The sequence below is a fragment of the Bolinopsis microptera genome, chromosome 11, assembly GCF_026151205.1.
Source record: "Bolinopsis microptera isolate Bmic1 chromosome 11, MBARI_Bmic_1.0, whole genome shotgun sequence".
Classification (NCBI taxonomy): domain Eukaryota; kingdom Metazoa; phylum Ctenophora; class Tentaculata; order Lobata; family Bolinopsidae; genus Bolinopsis; species Bolinopsis microptera.
Window position 1 is genome coordinate 19,305,590 of NC_087082.1, and position 14,722 is coordinate 19,320,311.

Genomic DNA, 14,722 nt, shown 5'->3' on the forward strand with positions numbered 1-14,722 from the left:
CGTATAGTCTTTATACAGCATCGTCTTCGTTCCTGGAGTTTTTTATTAATAACTTAAAATTAAATTGAATTATCATTAATTGACGATATAAAGATCTTCTCGCTTTTGCCATTTGAAATGGAAAGCACCGGATTTCCAGTCAGTTTCTAATATTTGCTAGAAAATATCACGAAGCTATCAATGGTGTATGTTATTACAATTAACTAGATTCTACGTATTAAGTATAGGTACGTACCTTAATTTTAGCTGCTGATAAAAGCTGAAAGTAGGTTTAAAAACGAAGGCAAATAAGTTTGCTTTTCTAAGTTTGTTATATTTTAGGGCTGGATAAACTTCAGCAGTTCAAAACTAATTACAACACTACAAATCTATTACATTTATTGAATATTATGTATCGCGATGGAAATATTTTAAGGGGATAATATTATCCTGTCCAAACTCAGGATACATAACATGAAGACTTTGTTGTAAATTTGTATGAGAAGTATTACTATGAGCCTAATAACTTAATAATGTTAAAATTTTTGGATATTGATTGAACAGTTTTTTGATTTCGACGAATAGAGTAATTCTCCGCTTCTTGTACTTACTGCTCACAGCTCATAACATGGTCAACAAAGGATTCACATCTTTTCAGTTGAAAGGTTCGTTCCTACTGAGTAAGGGTCTGAAACAAATTGTTATAATATGATATAATAGCAATACATCAAACCTTTGTTAAATCTTTGAATAGATTTTGAATTTAATTTAATGTTAAATACATATTTATAAATTTGACCAAAACCCATAATCATGGGTAGAGTGTACCGCTGCCAGTGTCTCTCTTTTCCAAACAAAAGGAAATGATATTAATTTGAATAACCGTCCGCAAATGCAAATTGATACCGAGAATGAAATCGGTCGCTCGCTTTTTCTAATCAATAAGCTTTATTACCAATTACAATTCGTAAGCCGTGATCGAATGGAAAAAGCGAGCGACCGATTTCAATATTTCATTCTCGGTATCAATTTGCATTTGCGGACGGTTATTCAAATTAATATCATTTCCTTTTGTTTGGAAAAGAGAGACACTGGCAGCGGTACACTCTACCCATGATTATGGGTTTTGGTCAAATATCATCTCTTTTTGATTATAATGTCAGGATAATTTACAAAGCCGAAATGTAAACTCATAACTTCATTAATATTTATATTAATAATTAGGAGGTAATTTCATCGATTTCGAAATTTTACCTGACTGAATATGGCACTTTTTACTCATTCAAGTTGGCATTAAATTCATATATAATTCCATTTAAATATCGCGGGAAAGCAGAATTTATTCGAAATCACGAATGAGCAAAATTCTCACCTTTCGCACGTGCAAACTTTGAGCGGACGTTGCGTGCGCATACAATATTGAATCACCGTAAATCTTTGCATAGCAGTATTTTATATATAATTTAATAAGCATGCAAAGTTTCAGAAGATTTCATCTAACACAATTTAGACCTTTAAGAAGCACAATCGAGCTCCACAACCCAAGGGATGGCCTAACACCAGAGAATACTAATTCACAACTTTTGTATTTTTATAAAATTATTCTTCAAAAAAGCACTAACTTCAATAGCGAATATCTTTATGAAGGAGCAAGGTAGGAAAATTTTCCGGTAGATTTTCAGAATGCTTGAACAATTATCTTAGATGAAAATATCCTCAGATTTTGAATAAAATTACTCCTTAATGGTTTAAAATCGATTTGAAAAGTTGTTATTTTGTTAAAAACCAAGTTTTAAAAACACTTAACTTGATGACGTCATCAAGTGATGATGATGACGTTAAATTACTTTTTAATATAATGGAAACTGGAGTGTAAACGATTATCTTTAAGACCTGTGGTTCGAAATGACTGTATCTTTTGTACTTTTGAATCTACGGACACTTAAATGTAGGCTATAATTGACTGCAAAAGCGTCTATATATATATATATATATATATATATATATATATATTTGACCAAAACCCATAATCATGGGTAGAGTGGACCGCTGCCAGTGTCTCTCTTTCCCAAACAAAAGGAAATGATATTAATTTGACTGACCGTTCTCAAATGCAAATTCATACCGAGAATGAAATCGGTCGCTCGCTTTTCCTATATTCAATAAGCTTTATTACAATTCGTAAGCCGTGAATGAATGGGAAAAGCGAGCGACCGATTTCATTCTCGGTATGAATTTGCATTTGAGAACGGTCAGTCAAATTAATATCATTTCCTTTTGTTTGGGAAAGAGAGACACTGGCAGCGGTCCACTCTACCCATGATTATGGGTTTTGGTCAAATATCATCTCTTTTTGATTGTAATGTCAGAGTATTTTATAAAGTCGAAATATAAACTGATATCTTCATTAATAAGGAGGAATTTTCAACAATTTCGAAATTTTTCCTTTAAAAACATTTCCTTGTGTTTAGGTAAGCATATCTGTCGATCACTGATTGAATATGCAACTATATAATCTATCAAGTTGGCACTAAACTCAAATATAATGTCATTTAACTGTCATGTTACTGTTAAAGCAGGAACTAAATCTAATCGAAATAAAGAGAGTGAAGTTCTCACTTTTTGCAAACTTTGAGCGGACGTTGCGTGCGCATCCAATATCAAATCACCGTAAAATTTTGAATTTTCGTATTTCTTATGTATTTTAATAAGTGTGCAAAGTTTCAGAATATTTTAACAAGAACTCGCATCACAACGGGACTCCAAAGCTGATAAAAATCGTGAAAATAACAATTTTCAGTGATTTTAGCAATTTTCTATCAATTTGGGCGTGTCCCCACGTGTGCAACTTTTCGATTTTCAACTTTAAAACTAGCCTATAACACAATTTAGACCTTTAAAAAGCAAAACTGAGCTCCACCACCCAAGAGATGGCCCAACACCAGAGAATACTAATTCACAACTTTTGTGTTTTTATAAAATTATTCTTCAAAAAAGCACTAACTTCAATAGCAAATATCTTTATGAAGGAGCAAGGTAGAAACATTTTCCGGTAGATTTTTAGAATGCTTGAACAATTATCTAAGATGAAAATTTGCTCAGATTTTGAATAAAATTACTCCTTAATGGTGTTAAATTGATTTGAAAAGTTGTTATTTTGTCAATAATCAAGATTTAAAAACGCTTAATTTGATGACGTCATCAAGTGGTGACGATGACGTTAAATTGCTTTTTGATATAATGTAAACTAAAGTGTAAACGATTATCTTCAAGACCTATGGTTGGAGATGACTGTATCGTTTATACTTTTGAATCTACGGACACTTAAATGTAGGCTACAATTGACTGCCAAAGCGTCTATACATATATATATACCATTTGACCAAAACCCATAATCATGGGTAGAGTGAACCGCTGCCAGTGTCTCTCTTTCCCAAACAAAAGGAAATGATATTAATTTGAGGAACCGTCCGCAAATGCAATTTGATACCGAGAATGAAATCGGTCGCTCGCTTTTCCCATTCATTCACGGCTTACGAATTGTAATAAAGCTTATTAAATGGGAAAAGCGAGCGACCGATTTCATTCTCGGTATCAAATTGCATTTGCGGACGGTTCCTCAAATTAATATCATTTCCTTTTGTTTGGAAAAGAGAGACACTGGCAGCGGTTCACTCTACCCATGATTATGGGTTTTGGTCAAATATCATCTCTTTTTGATTATAATGTCAGGATAATTTACACAGTCGAAACTTCATTAATAAAGAGGTAATTTCAACGATTTCGAAATTCTGCCTTTGAAAACGTTTCCTTGTGTTTAGGTAGGTATATCTGTCGATAACCGACTGAATATGGCACTTTTTACTCATTCAAGTTGGCATTAAATTCATATATAATGCCATTTAAATATCGTGGAAAGCAGAATATATTCGAAATCACGAATGAGCAAAATTCTCACCTTTCGCACGTGCAAACTTTGAGCGGACGTTGCGTGCGCATAAAATATTGAATCACCGTAAATTTTTGCATAGTGGTATTTAATATATAGTTTGATAAGCATGCAAAGTTTCAGAAGATTTCATAAAGAACTTGGATCACAACGGGAGTCCGAAGTTGATAAAAATCGTGAAAATCAAAATTTTTAGTGATTTTAGCTATTTTAAATGAATTTGGGCGTGTCCCCACGTGTGCAACTTTTCGATTTTTAACTTTAAAACTAGCCTTTAACACAATTTAGACCTTTAAAAAGCAAAATTGAGCTCCACAACCCAAGGGATGGCCCAACACCAGAGAATACTAATTCACAACTTTTGTGTTTTTATAAAATTATTCTTCAAAAAAGCACTAACTTCAATAGTAAATATCTTTATGAAGGAGCAAGGTAGGAAAATTTTCCAGTAGATTTTCGGGATGCTTGAACAATTATCTAAGGTATAAATGTCCTCAGATTTTGAATAAAATTACTCCTTGATGGTGTAAAATCGATTTGAAAAGTTGTTACTTTGTCAAAAATCAAGTTTTAAAAACACTTAATTTGATGACGTCATCAAGTGATGATGATGACGTTAAATTATTTTTCAATACAATGTAAACTAAAGCTTAAACGATTATCTTTAAAACCTGTGGTGACTGTATCGTTTATACTTTTGAATCTACGGACACTTAAATGTAGGCTACAATTTACTGCCAAAGCGTCTATATATATATTATACATATAAATAGTTGTTGTTTGGTTTCCCAAAGAGAGTGCTCGACTGCAGTTAAGCAGGAGCATTATAATTCGAACAATTGAAACAAATCAAATTGGCGGGCAAACGATCCGTTTCATGATATGTATAAAAACAATACCAATCATCAGTGCCAAATAGAATAATGAATTGTAGCGCTATGACATGTTGCTCCTTTATAAACTGCGTTGGCCTTCGTGTAGTGGTAGAGGAAAATTCTTTACTGAGTTCCGTGAAGCTGGTAGAATTAGGATCCGTATTTGAGAGTTAATTGTTGATTCTGGTTATCAAACGAGAGTGCTCAACAACGACGAGTCGAAGGAGCATAACTAATAAATAGTTGTTGTTTGGTTTCCCAAAGAGAGTGCTCGACTGCAGTTAAGCAGGAGCATTATAATTCGAACAATTGAAACAAATCAAATTGGCGGGCAAACGATCCGTTTCATGATATGTATAAAAACAATACCAATCATCAGTGCCAAATAGAATAATGAATTGTAGCGCTATGACATGTTGCTCCTTTATAAAATAATTTTTAGCACTCTCGTTTGATAACCAGAATCAACAATTAACTCTCAAATACGGATCCTAATTCTACCAGCTTCACGGAACTCAGTAAAGAATTTTCCTCTACCACTACACGAAGGCCAACGCAGTTTACAACTTTAAAAGCCAAAGATATCTTACTACCTTACTTCATAGACAATTTTAAAATTGGGACGGACACAATAAACTGTTTTTTTGGAAATTTTGTAAATTTTGATAATTTTGAAAATGTTTCATGATCGATAAAAATTATTTTATAAAGGAGCAACATGTCATAGCGCTACAATTCATTATTCTATTTGGCACTGATGATTGGTATTGTTTTTATACATATCATGAAACGGATCGTTTGCCCGCCAATTTGATTTGTTTCAATTGTTCGAATTATAATGCTCCTGCTTAACTGCAGTCGAGCACTCTCTTTGGGAAACCAAACAACAACTATTTATTAGTTATGCTCCTTCGACTCGTCGTTGTTGAGCACTCTCGTTTGATAACCAGAATCAACAATTAACTCTCAAATACGGATCCTAATTCTACCAGCTTCACGGAACTCAGTAAAGAATTTTCCTCTACCACTACACGAAGGCCAACGCAGTTTACAACTTTAAAAGCCAAAGATATCTTACTACCTTACTTCATAGACAATTTTAAAATTGGGACGGACACAATAAACTGTTTTTTTGTAAATTTTGTAAATTTTGATAATTTTGAAAATGTTTCATGATCGATAAAAATTATTTTATAAAGGAGCAACATGTCATAGCGCTACAATTCATTATTCTATTTGGCACTGATGATTGGTATTGTTTTTATACATATCATGAAACGGATCGTTTGCCCGCCAATTTGATTTGTTTCAATTGTTCGAATTATAATGCTCCTGCTTAACTGCAGTCGAGCACTCTCTTTGGGAAACCAAACAACAACTATTTATTAGTTATGCTCCTTCGACTCGTCGTTGTTGAGCACTCTCGTTTGATAACCAGAATCAACAATTAACTCTCAAATACGGATCCTAATTCTACCAGCTTCACGGAACTCAGTAAAGAATTTTCCTCTACCACTACACGAAGGCCAACGCAGTTTACAACTTTAAAAGCCAAAGATATCTTACTACCTTACTTCATAGACAATTTTAAAATTGGGACGGACACAATAAACTGTTTTTTTGGAAATTTTGTAAATTTTGATAATTTTGAAAATGTTTCATGATCGATAAAAATTATTTTATAAAGGAGCAACATGTCATAGCGCTACAATTCATTATTCTATTTGGCACTGATGATTGGTATTGTTTTTATACATATCATGAAACGGATCGTTTGCCCGCCAATTTGATTTGTTTCAATTGTTCGAATTATAATGCTCCTGCTTAACTGCAGTCGAGCACTCTCTTTGGGAAACCAAACAACAACTATTTATTAGTTATGCTCCTTCGACTCGTCGTTGTTGAGCACTCTCGTTTGATAACCAGAATCAACAATTAACTCTCAAATACGGATCCTAATTCTACCAGCTTCACGGAACTCAGTAAAGAATTTTCCTCTACCACTACACGAAGGCCAACGCAGTTTACAACTTTAAAAGCCAAAGATATCTTACTACCTTACTTCATAGACAATTTTAAAATTGGGACGGACACAATAAACTGTTTTTTTTGGAAATTTTGTAAATTTTGATAATTTTGAAAATGTTTCATGATCGATAAAAATTATTTTATAAAGGAGCAACATGTCATAGCGCTACAATTCATTATTCTATTTGGCACTGATGATTGGTATTGTTTTTATACATATCATGAAACGGATCGTTTGCCCGCCAATTTGATTTGTTTCAATTGTTCGAATTATATATACATATATATACTTCACGACAATCTGTTGTAAAACAGGGGTTCCAGAAAACCCACTTGCCGATACTGCTGAAACATGAAAAAATTTTTGCAGTCGATTTGGACGAGGTCTGTTTGTTTGTTTGTTTGTTTATAGAACCCGTCCCCAATCTCGTATTGGAAAATGACTAAACTCAGGTCTGAGTGTGAATACGGGTGGTACCTGCAAGAGTGTTCATTAAGCATTTAGAGTTCTGTAAAACTGCAGTTACAATTGTGCTAGAGTATTTTTAGTATATACGATTGGTATCAGAAATATATCCCTACATGCTTCCAAAATTTGTAAAGCCGTAGTACATACATATCACATTACACCAGAGCCTACACAGTGCAATCTCCTCCAGTCTATCTGCGCCGCGTATATTTGTATAAGCACACGGCGCAGACTGGAAAAAACCACACTCTGCAAGTTCAATCCAGTGCAATGCTACATGTACGTACTACGGCTTCATCTCCAACTTTCTGCACAATGTACTGGAACGTTTTGAAGGAAAAGAAAGAACAAAAAAAGTGATATATATAAATAAAATCAGCGATTTAATGTTAGCCTTGGGACAGTAACTTTAATTCCCTGGTTTCTAAAATCAGCTTTTTAAAAAAAAATAATAATAAAGTATGTAACGTCGATACCAAACCGATTATTGAGCGATAATAACTGAGTAGTTGATTCCTGGGTTGCAGAGTCATTCAGATGTTCCAGTCTTCGAATGTGGTTCTTGTTCAGTTCTTGACCAGAAGTGTCTAATGAAGTAAGTCAGACAAGCAAACTCTTCCTTAAATGCTCATATAAGTCGTCTCAATCCCAGAAATTATGAATGATGACCCAGTGTAAAAGTGCAGAAATCGGCCAAAAATAACAAAGACTAAAAACAGTTAAAAAGTGAAAGGATTCAAACACAAGGAAAATTAATAACTTAGAGCGTAATAAGGAATATCTCCAAACGGAGTTTTCTGAGAGGGTGAGAGGTTCTTTAATTAGAGCTAATGATTAAATGAGACCCACTAAAGGTACTAAATTAACCGGACTGCTAGCAAGGAATCGAGAGTGGGAATAAAACTAAAAGCGGAATAAATTTTAAGATAATGAAACAGAAACTGAAAGCTAAAATATATACCGTTCTAGAATGCCTCCGCAAACTATTGCTCCTTTGTAATGTGCACGTGTTAGTAAGTGTAGTAAAAAGATAAAAATAATAAAGCTATACAAATGAACGGAGCGGTGAAAATCTGAGAGGGTGAGAGGTTCTTTAATTAGAGCTAATGATTAAATGAGACCCACTAAAGGTACTAAATTAACCGGACTGCTAGCAAGGAATCGAGAGTGGGAATAAAACTAAAAGCGGAATAAATTTTAAGATAATGAAACAGAAACTGAAAGCTAAAATATATACCGTTCTAGAATGCCTCCGCAAACTATTGCTCCTTTGTAATGTGCACGTGTTAGTAAGTGTAGTAAAAAGATAAAAATAATAAAGCTATACAAATGAACGGAGCGGTGAAAATCTGAGAGGGTGAGAGGTTCTTTAATTAGAGCTAATGATTAAATGAGACCCACTAAAGGTACTAAATTAACCGGACTGCTAGCAAGGAATCGAGAGTGGGAATAAAACTAAAAGCGGAATAAATTTTAAGATAATGAAACAGAAACTGAAAGCTAAAATATATACCGTTCTAGAATGCCTTCGCAAACTATTGCTCCTTTGTAATGTGCACGTGTTAGTAAGTGTAGTAAAAAGATAAAAATAATAAAGCTATACAAATGAACGGAGCGGTGAAAATCTGAGAGGGTGAGAGGTTCTTTAATTAGAGCTAATGATTAAATGAGACCCACTAAAGGTACTAAATTAACCGGACTGCTAGCAAGGAATCGAGAGTGGGAATAAAACTAAAAGCGGAATAAATTTTAAGATAATGAAACAGAAACTGAAAGCTAAAATATATACCGTTCTAGAATGCCTCCGCAAACTATTGCTCCTTTGTAATGTGCACGTGTTAGTAAGTGTAGTAAAAAGATAAAAATAATAAAGCTATACAAATGAACGGAGCGGTGAAAATCTGAGCGGGTGAGAGGTTCTTTAATTAGAGCTAATGATTAAATGAGACCCACTAAAGGTACTAAATTAACCGGACTGCTAGCAAGGAATCGAGAGTGGGAATAAAACTAAAAGCGGAATAAATTTTAAGATAATGAAACAGAAACTGAAAGCTAAAATATATACCGTTCTAGAATGCCTCCGCAAACTATTGCTCCTTTGTAATGTGCACGTGTTAGTAAGTGTAGTAAAAAGATAAAAATAATAAAGCTATACAAATGAACGGAGCGGTGAAAATCTGAGAGGGTGAGAGGTTCTTTAATTAGAGCTAATGATTAAATGAGACCCACTAAAGGTACTAAATTAACCGGACTGCTAGCAAGGAATCGAGAGTGGGAATAAAACTAAAAGCGGAATAAATTTTAAGATAATGAAACAGAAACTGAAAGCTAAAATATATACCGTTCTAGAATGCCTCCGCAAACTATTGCTCCTTTGTAATGTGCACGTGTTAGTAAGTGTAGTAAAAAGATAAAAATAATAAAGCTATACAAATGAACGGAGCGGTGAAAATCTGAGAGGGTGAGAGGTTCTTTAATTAGAGCTAATGATTAAATGAGACCCACTAAAGGTACTAAATTAACCGGACTGCTAGCAAGGAATCGAGAGTGGGAATAAAACTAAAAGCGGAATAAATTTTAAGATAATGAAACAGAAACTGAAAGCTAAAATATATACCGTTCTAGAATGCCTCCGCAAACTATTGCTCCTTTGTAATGTGCACGTGTTAGTAAGTGTAGTAAAAAGATAAAAATAATAAAGCTATACAAATGAACGGAGCGGTGAAAATCTGAGAGGGTGAGAGGTTCTTTAATTAGAGCTAATGATTAAATGAGACCCACTAAAGGTACTAAATTAACCGGACTGCTAGCAAGGAATCGAGAGTGGGAATAAAACTAAAAGCGGAATAAATTTTAAGATCTTGGACGAGGTCTAGACGCCCTGCAAAGTTTCAGATCTCTAACTTAATTTTAACATGGTTTTTAAGGCACCTGAATATGGCGATTTTGGGTTTTTTACCTAATTTCGTATAACATGCTGGCGCGTATTTTGCGCAAATTTCTTAAGAACCTCCACATAACTATTTCTTATTCCTGTCATCTTTAACATTGAATTAGAATGTTTTGAACTTAAATATACCTGCTGAACTACTTTCGATGAGTCTTAATGCCTGGAAAACAATAAAGGGGATATAATAGTATAGGGGGTAAATAGTGTTGTGAATATAAGGGCAACGGTTATGCTTGCCAGCATTGTGACTATACTATACTTCACGACAATCTGTTGTAAAACAGGGGTTCCAGGAAACCCACTTCCCGATACTCCTGAAACTTGAAATTTCATTTACACTCGATTTGGTCAACGTCTAGACACCCTGCAAAGTTTCAGATCTTTTACTCATTTTTAACGTGGTTTTTGAGGCACCTGAATATGGCGATTTTGGGTTTTTACCTAATTTCGTATAACATGCTGGCGCGTATTTTGCACAAATTTCTTGAAAATCTCCAAATAACTATTTCTTATTCCTGTCATCTTTAACATCGAATTAGAATGGGGGTAAGCAGTAAGGGGGGTAAATAGTAAAGGGGGTAAATAGTAGAGGGGGTAAATAGTAAAGGTGGGTAAATAGTAAAGGGGGTAAATAGTATTGTGAATATAAGGGCGACGGTCATGCTTGCCAGCATTGTGATATTATATATATATATATATATACTTCACGACAATCTGTTGTAAAACAGGGGTTCCAGAAAACCCACTTCTCGATACTCCTGAAACATGAATTTTTTTTACAGTCGATTTGGACAAGGTCTAGACGCCCTGCAAAGTTTCATATCTCTAACTCAATTTTAACATGGTTTTTAAGGCACCTGAATATGGCGATTTTGGGTTTTTTACCTAATTTCGTATAACATGCTGGCGCGTATTTTGCGCAAATTTCTTAAAAACCTCCACATAACTATTTCTTATTCCTGTCATCTTTAACATTGAATAAGAATGTTTTGAACTTAAAAATGCCTGCTGAACTACTTTCGATGAGTCTTAATGCCTGGAAAACAATAAAGGGGATATACTAGTATAGGGGGTAGTATTGTGAATATAAGGGCGACGGTAATGCTTGCCAGCATTGTGATAATATGTATTTAACATTGAATAATGTTTATGAATGTTTAAAAACACAAATATGTCTCACAGTGATGGAGTTATGTGTCTTTTTTCAGGGTATTCATCACTTATCAATGCCATGAAGCTGATCGTTTCTGTAATTTGTATTCTGAAATGGTGATTTTATTGCCATGTGACACATTATTTGTTGTACATGTAATTTCTGGTAATCAACACGGTTCATGTTCAAAATGTAAAATTTGGTCACAGTTAAATTGAAAATAATTTAGATAATAGCAATGTGTTTTAAAGAGCAATTGAATTTTAGGAATTCAGCACAATAGGAGTGTTGCAGTAAATGACGAAAAAAAACAAACACTTTAAGTGGACATTTTTCTTACTAACCTTGAATTCTCATAAATTAATTGGAGCTGATATTCTCTCACTTTCTTCCTGCTCATCTCTATTCTGTCGACATTCGTATAGACTTTATACATCATCGTCTTTGTTCCTGGGGTTGTTAATTAATAACTTGAGATAGGATCGAGTAGATTATCATTAGACCTTAATAAGATCTTCTGGCTTTTGTCATTTGAAATGGAAATCACCGGATGTGCGGTTAGTTTCTAATATTTGCTAGACTATAATATCATCAAGGGTTTATGTTGTAACATTGAGCTGGATTCTACGTACATCTCACGATTGTATTAAGTGTTTTAGTTTAAATTTAATGTATTTATGAAACAAAGTGTTTTACTATGTTATAATGAAAATGCATTGCTTGTTAAATTTTTGAATTTAAATTGATTTTACATTTTATTTTGCTTTGTCAAATGCTGTTGTGTTGAGATCTCAGAGCAGGTTACCTCGATAACTTTTCTGGGGACTTATGGGTACTGGGTTTCTGCTGTCATACTTTTCCACCCGGAAAACTCAAACATACATTTTCTTATTTGGATATCTAAGTTAGATTGCAGTATCATCTGAGCTATTTGTCATAGCCCATCAACTGTAAGATTAAATTAAATCAGTTTTCTATAGTAATATAACCATTAACCAACTCTCCCCCTTACGACATTATTTTACCCCCTTTCGTCGGTTATGCTGATACTACCCTGGTTGTATGAAGAGTTTAGTTATCCTTTTGTAGTGATACTATGGTCATTTAGCATATCCGCTTCTAAAATTATACCTGTATTTATACACTCGGGTTCATTAAAATCGAAAATAAATTCCGTTCCTGAGGTGCAGGTCACCTCGCTGCTCCCTTTATTGAGAGCTCTGGATTCAATACAATTCACTTCCACCACAGTTCCTGGGACTACTGGGAACTGTGTTGTTGTTCTGATCGCAGTTCTCCACTCAGCCTTCAGTCCCGTACAGCTCACTGTCGATATGTCATATTAAATCACGTAAAACTGATTAATAAGGGTTATTTTGACGGTTTCTTATGTTCTCTTACGCAGTTCCGCGATTTAGTTTTCCTGTCCCAACCCCAACCCTTTCAAGCAACCTCAAATATAACTATACTATCGTTTGCTTGGGGGTCCAAGTCTCAAATACTATATACAATTTACCATTCTGTAGCGCAGTTAAATTAAATTTAAAACATAACAATAATATAAGATTTAAAGTTATCTTACCACAGGCAGTTTTGTTAGTGTTTGGTTTCCATCCAGCGTCACATGTCTCACAGCTTGTCATAGCATCATTCCGATATGTTCCTTCCCCACACGGCTCTGGAATTATAACGTTATTTATTATTACAACTGGTAAATCGTTGTGGAAGATAAGGAAATCGTTATTATATAAGTACACTTCAGATATGTTACAATTAAATTAGGTTTAAAACAATAGGTGAATAATTAAATATCCACACAACCACGGTTTTTTGATAGAATTATTACCACCCAGACTCTTATTACAGTTCTTGTCTTTTCGTACCACAAATTTGCCTTCTTGATTCTAAGTCCTATCTGGCGCCTTATCCTTATCCCGTCTTAACCCTTATCTTTGCCCATCTATATAATATACATATAATCATCTCAGCTCGGTTCTTGTTAACAATTCTTACCACATTTTGTTCTCCCTGAGTTTCGTTCCTGGCCAAGTTCACAAGCTGTACACAAGGCTGCTCCTTCTGAACTGATTGTGTTATCAGAACATTCTTCACATGTGTTCATATCAATGTTCTTGTAGCTTCCAGCTGGACATGACTCTGAAGAATTAGGAAATCTTTAAGCAGCAATTCGTTTGAACTACCTTATTTAGAAGTTATTGTGAGTACCAATATCCTTGGTTTTCATTCTATAGCACAGTTAATTCAAATTTAAAACATAACAATAATATTAAATTTTATAAGCTTTAAAGTTATCTTACCACAAGCTGTTTTGTCAGAGTTTGGTATCAATCCAGCGTCACATGTCTCACAGCTTGTCATAGCATCATTCCGATATGTTTTTTCTCCACACGGCTCTACAATTTTAACGTTACAAATGGCAAATCGTTGTAGAAGATAAGAAAATCGTTATTATGTATGTACACTTCAGATGTGTTACAATTACATAAGATTTAAAACAATAGTACAGTTAATTCAAATTTAAAACATAACAATAATAATATAATATTAAATTTTATAAGCTTTAAAGTTATCTTACCACAGGCTGTTTTGTCAGAGTTTGGTTTCCATCCAGCGTCACATGTCTCACAGCTTGTCATAGCATCATTCCGATATGTTCCTTCCCCACACGGCTCTGGAATTAATAACGTTAAAACTGGCAAATCGTAGTGGAAGATAAGAAAATCGTTATTATATAAATATTTAAGTACAGATTAGATGTGTTACAATAACATTAGATTTAAAACAATGTGTGAAAAATTAGATGTCCACACAACTTTGACCATCTTTGACCATCTACAGGGTGTTGCAAGACTCGTGTCCAAATTTTGAATGGCTCTCAAAATCTAAAAAATAAGACAAACGGTCTAATTTTTGTTTTAAATTGTAGACAAATTATTACATTTCAAAATACATAACAAAAATAAATCTAATATTTTAACAATTTTTCGAACCAAGCCCCCTTTCTGCATAGAAGGTTTTGAACCCTCGGAAGCATATTGTCTATTGCACGTTTTACCATGTCAATTTTTAACTTTTTAGCCTCCCTTCTGATATTGTTTTTTAGCTCATCTACTGTTTGTGGGACTGGGTCTGAATAGACACGTCTTTTCAGATAGCCCCACAAAAAGAAATCGGCCGGATTCAGGTCAGGGCTGTAGGGAGGCCAGCTGAACTCAGCTTTCCTCGATATCAGTCTTTCCCCAAAATGCTCCTTCAGCCAAGCCAAACTTTCGTGCGAACAGTGTGGAGGGGCCCCGTC

General features: G+C 34.2%; 1 long non-coding RNA gene across 1 annotated transcript; it reads right to left on the reverse strand.

The window, feature by feature from the left end:
• Positions 1 to 361: 361 nt before the first annotated feature.
• Positions 362 to 13,076, reverse strand: LOC134822873 (uncharacterized). The gene is made up of 4 exons (XR_010161230.1): positions 12,986 to 13,076; positions 11,748 to 12,729; positions 11,431 to 11,511; positions 362 to 667 (listed from the first exon to the last, which is right to left on the reverse strand). It is a non-coding gene; the product is annotated as an uncharacterized LOC134822873 (long non-coding RNA).
• Between the last annotated feature and the right edge of the window lie 1,646 nt (positions 13,077 to 14,722).